The sequence below is a fragment of the Chlamydotis macqueenii genome, chromosome 3 (genome assembly GCF_036417535.1).
Source record: "Chlamydotis macqueenii isolate bChlMac1 chromosome 3, bChlMac1.mat, whole genome shotgun sequence".
Classification (NCBI taxonomy): Eukaryota; Metazoa; Chordata; class Aves; order Otidiformes; family Otididae; genus Chlamydotis; species Chlamydotis macqueenii.
This window is the reverse complement of record NC_141558.1, coordinates 106,864,477-106,870,476: the sequence shown is the minus strand read 5'-3', so window position 1 is coordinate 106,870,476 and position 6,000 is coordinate 106,864,477.

The following is a 6,000-nucleotide window of genomic DNA, read 5'->3' as shown; positions in this document are numbered from 1 at the left end:
GCAGCCTGCAATAAGCATAGCAGGACTAGAAAGAGAAGAGAGAGTAGATTAGAGGTATATAAATAGATTGGAAGAAAAAAAAAAAAGCTGCTATTCTCCGTACTGTGCATTTTCACATATTCAGGTTTTGTCAGGGGACACAACACTTCTCAGCTCCATAGTTACAAACCAGCAAAGTCTAACAGCATCACAGCTGTGATTCAGCAAGGCCCACTCTTGAATGTGTTCAGGTATCAAGAACTCAATAGATTAAAAAAAAAAAAACACGTGTACACATTTTGCTGAATAGATATCCATCTCATTACTTTAAAAATTTTTCTCATATATGCTTTGACATGAAACACAAGAGGCTTTAATTATAGATTTTCCTCCCCTTGAATGAGCTTAAAGATGGCGTAGACTGACTCCGTGAACAACCCCAGCCAATTATGGAATTCATAGGACGTAGCAGAGAAAGGCTGTGCTGTAGTTGTGGTTTCTGCCATTGTGTTCAGTGAAAAAAAAACAAGTATGCAACACGTCCAGCTATGTCATTCACTTTTTAACTCTGCGGCCAAGATCAGAAACATGGAGAACATTTTCCAAAAAGTAAGGCATGTTTTTGCTCATGTAAAACACCACTCTTTCCAAGTTACTGTGGTGAGGATTGAGCGTCAAGATATTTTTTTTTCCGCTCAAGTGTAAAGCAATTTTCTAGGACTAAGCTGAGGATGGGAAGGGGTAGAAATGATGCATTCAGACAACGTTTGGCGAAACCATTTATCAGAAGCCTTACAGCAGGAGGATTCCTCTGTCTTTTCATAGAATCATAGAATTATAGAATGGTTAGGGTTGGAAGGGACCTTCAAAGGTCATCTAGTCCAACCCCCCTGCAAGGAGCAGGGACATCCCTGACTAGATCAGGTTGCTCAGAGCCTCATCCAGCCTGGCCTTGAACGTTTCCAGGGATGGGGCCTCCACCACCTTTCTGGGCAACCTGTTCCAGTGTTCTATAACTCACATTGTAAAAAATTTTTTCCTAATTTCTAATCTAAATCTACCCCCCTCTATTTTAAAACCATTACCCCTCGTCCTATCGCAACAGGCCCTACTAAACAGCCTGTCCCCATCTTTCTTGTAGGCCCCCTTGAGGTACTGGAAGACCGCTATCAGGTCTCCCCGGAGCCTCCTCTTCTGCAGGCTGAACAGCACCAACTCTCTCAGCCTGTCCTCATAAGAGAGGTGCTCCAGCCCTTTTATCATCTTCGTGGCCCTCCTCTGGACCTTCTCCAACTGGTCCATGTCCTTCTTATGTTGGGGGCTCCAGAACTGGACACAGTACTCCAGGTGGGGAGTGACCCAGGAAAGAACAGCATTAGAAAACAAAAAAGGGTTGTTTGTTTGTTTGTTTTTTCTACATATATAGTAGCTAAGGAGTGCTGTGTTTTGTTTTAAGAGTAGTAGAACAATGAAAGTAGGTCCACAGAGGACCTTGGTAGGTCATTTAGCACATCCACCTCTCCCAAGGCAGAAGTGGCTGTGCCTAGACCGCCCTGTCAGGTGTTTGTACTGAAACATCTAAAGAGATGTTCTTAAAACCTCAGACAACAAAGAGCCTACCACCTCAGCAGGCTCCACTCCTTCACTATTCTGCCCAGTTAGGACATCTCACTTGATGCAATTTGAGATCCTTATTTTTTGTCCTATTTGCAGAGGTCACAAAGAACAGTTTTATTCCTTTTTTTTTTCCTAGTGCTGTCTAGCATTTCTGAGGATCATTCTTGCCATTTTTCTAAGTCACCTTTTCTCCAAGCTAAACAAACCAAATTCCCATGACTTTTGTCACTGTCCACGTATTTCCTCAACCTCTCTGCTCACTGCTCTTGCTGCCCATGACTCTTCAGTTGTTCAATACCCTTTCTGTACGTATCCTATTTATAGGTAGTGCTGAGAAGCAGGGGCAGTGCTATGGTTTGGTGATCTCTCACCAGGGCGGGCAGTTCTGCCTTTTGTCGTTTAAGCTTGCTCTCTGGGACCCAAACTTCTCATTTTCACAGGCAATGGGAATGGCAAAATGATGAAGCAAGAGTCCTAATTAAGAAAATTATCTTTGAAAGTTGGACACCAATCAAGAATCTTCCAATTGGCATTTTCCCTGAAACATAACAAAAGAACTCTAAGTTCTTTTCTCTTACAGATACAGGGGTATTAATAATTGTTCTGACTTCTTAGGGAATCTTTCTTAGTCCCTATAACAAATGACAGACTATGCAAAACTTTAGCTTCAGCTGTTCTTTAACTAAGCTGTTCTTTTCTAAGGAAGTTAATTAGTTAATTAGGAAATGAGAGGGGGGATTACTTTCTGCAACATCTGAGTTATTTAGGAGCTTAATTATCTATCTCCAACCAGATCAGGTTGCTCAGAGCCCCGCCCAGCCTGGCCTTGAATGTTTCCAGGGATGGGGCATCCACCACCTCTCTGGGCAACCTGTTCCAGTGTTCCACCACCCTCATTGTAAAAAATTCTTCCTTATGTCCAGTCTCAATCTACCTCCCTGTATTTTAAAACCATTACCCCTCGTCCTTTCACAACAGGCCCATATACAGACAATACAGAGACGATAACTTCCTCAGAGCTCTCAGGTGCCAGATAGACATGCAAAGAGTGTTGTTTTTTTTTTTTTTGTCCCCACTAATGATTTCTATCAGGCCATTCAGTGCACATAGAAAATGGGACATGAGGCTCATCTCCCTCTCACCCATAGGTGAGTGTCCTACCCAGGGACCTACTGGGCAGAAGCAGGCAGTCTCACGCTGGCCCTCTTTAAAGGTGCTCCACTTTGCAAAAGACTTGAAGATCCTTGGGCCCAGGAGCAAAGACCAGCAGCCTCCAAAAGAGGGAGCTTTGCAGAAAAGTGACAGATCCGACTTTAAATTGTTTGAGGCGAGAGGAAGACTCATCAGTCATCCCCTACCCCTTGTGTGAGAGGGCTGTGCTTGCCTGTAAATCAAGTGTTGCAGTGTTAAGACAGCTACATCCTTTTGTAAATGTAATTACAAATGAGAAATTGTTTGGTGGTAGATTTAGGTATAGGCAAACAGATTTTAAACTGGCAAACCTCCTGCCAAATGATTAGGTTGTATCCATGCCTTGTTAGAGGTAAAGATAGAGAATTGTGAATCACATAAAGAGTAGAAAGATACAAAATACATTTATTACTGCAGGGAAATAAACTGCTCAGCTGAGTGAATTGTCCCAAGGTGACACATTTTGTCTTGTTATGTAATGTAAAAGACTTTCTGTCCCACCAGAAACACAGATCTTTGCTTACAAAACTTGAGTTTTCAAGTCCCTCAGAAGCAGCTTTTATTCATACCTGAACAGACCAAGCGGGAGCATGCCTGTAAGGCTTGTGCAGACACATCCTGCTACTTAATTCTGTTAAGATATAAACAAAAGCCATACCCCTCAGGATATAAGAATATATGAAACAGCAATAAATAGTTGACAGAGATGGAAATAAACAGGCAGGAGGAGTCAAGAGATTGTAGCTGGTGTTAGCTTACTGCGTGCTGTGTAAACACATACCGATCCAAACTTAGGTAGGACAGGGAGAAAGCAAGAAGGTGGAAGGGAGAAGGGCATGTTCAATTGAATTTTTGTGCTTCTGAAGTGTCTTGTGCTGCCTTCACACAAGATTTTATGTCGTTATTAGATTTGTTATCAAGCTGGTGCTCTAAAGACTCACATTCCATTTAAAATAGAATTATGTTCCTCAGAGTCATGGCTGTGAAGAAGTCCTTGAAGACATGAATCAAACAGAACTGATGCAGTCTTATCTTCAAGAGAACAAAGACAAGCAAAAGAATAATTTTCAATTGGTCTGAACTGTCCATCCCTATACCATACTAACTCTGAAATCTGAAGATGACAGACTAAATGTGAACATTGTTAACTCTTTGACTGCTGATCATTTTAGTAGAAAGTTAGCTAATATAGAAAATATACCTAAAGACAAGAATTTGATTATGTTCCACTTAGAGCACCGAATCATCCTGATTGTACAATCAAACTGATTTTACTTGGTATTTCTGAACAGAAATAAATCTCACAATAATATGTTCATAGATCTTTGCTGAATATTTGTGATGACTTCAACAACTTTTCAAGGCCATCTAGGAAAAAAAAAAAAATCTAGAGTTAGGAGCTGAAAATTGATTCACCTATCCCAAAATGGAAGGCTATTTTTTTTTTTAAGGCTTATTACTATGTAGTCAGTACTCTCATGTGAATCAGCTGGTCCATGGATTCCAATACAATCAATATCAGTCAAAATAGCCCCTAACCCATTGTTTCACCACAGCTGAGCTGGGCCCCTCCTTCCCAAGTTATGGTGGTATGCACAGGAGACAGGAAGCAGACTTTGCCCATGAAAACAGCAGAAAAAAAAAAAACCATCAAGCCAAACCCCACAGTAACAGATGACAGTCTTCACAGTAACAGATGAGTGCAAGCATAAACACCTCGTTGTTATTAACCCAGAATTCCAAATGTAGAATACTAGGTAAATGTTCAGGTTTTACGTGAAAAAAAAAAAAAAAAAAAAACATTGATACAAGAGAGGACCAAATGGGAGATTAAGGAGAGAGTGCAGAAGCTAAAAGAAAAGTTTCCACCTGGAGTTTTAAACCGCCAGTAACAGTGCAAGCAGTCAAGACCAGCAGCTGAAGACCCGGTAATGCAGCCACAGGACCTGTACTTAGAACTTTACTTTTTAGCGTAGAAAAGCTTTAGATGGCTGGAACTTTCGTGGCCTCTTCCCTGGCTGCCAGGCTTCATCCCACAGCAGAGTGGCAGCACCGCATGCAGTTTTCTCCAGAGGGCATCCAGAACCTGAAGAGGTTGGGACCAGGACTTTTGAACTCTCTCTCTTGTCCTTTCCAACTCAGAGATTTTTCTGGATGCCTCCTGCCCAACTATTTCTTGCATCTGCAGTGCTTTAGTGGATGAGACTTGGCATCACCACTGAAAGAGGCTGGCAATATCCACCTGCTAAAGACTGTGATTTTGACCAGCTGGATGCAGCATCCTTACTTTATTTCTTTTTTTGAAATATCCCCTTTCATAAATTCCCAGGAAATTGGGTTTCGCTCTTCTGCTTGATTCAAGCTGACAAAATCATCTGTCGTTTTCTTCCAACTGGTTAATCTTTTTCCTTCAAAATCTTTTGGCTTTGGGACAGATCTTACTGGGTCTCTCCTCAGTAATCTATAACTTGCCTTTGAAATAATTTTCCAACACTTTCTCTGCAGGCTACCTCCTTCCTACATAGAAGGTTTAATAAAAAGAATGCAAAATAGTTTTTTGTTTACTTAACCTAAGTTGTCACATTTCTGAGCAGAATGCTCAGCCTTATTTCTTACAATGCCAAAAGTAACTGTAAATGAGCTTGCATTAGCACTTGAGCCTTAATAAAAAAAAAACAAAACATTTTCATTGCTAAGAACACCACCAGGAACATTATTTCTCTTGGCAACAGATGTTTTAGTGTATACTGTGAGCTTCAGTGATGAAGAAAATGTAAAGCCATACGAAGAAGCAGTAAGGGATGCATGGGAGGTGGAGCTTAGACAAGTTGCCTAGGTCACCAATAGAAAATTATCCAAACTTAAGCACATGTAGGAATGTATATGTACAGTATGCATTTAGTATGTATGTATTGTATATTTGACTATGGCATCTCCTTTCTAATGAAAAAAAATTGCTAGTTACAAAAGTGTGATAAACCTGTATGTCAGCTTTTTATTTGCATGCGTCATTGATTTTTATATCTTTTCAAGGTCTGTCTCATGTTTTAAATGGAGATTAGAGAAACACTCAGCCACAACAAAACAGAAAGATTCTTTTCAGAAAAGGATCTAAACATAAACCAGGTCAACAGGCAGTACTCACAGCAACTCTATTTGTCATCCTACTCCATGGGCCTTCCTGCATTATTTTCCTTAAAGCTAGCATGCTGC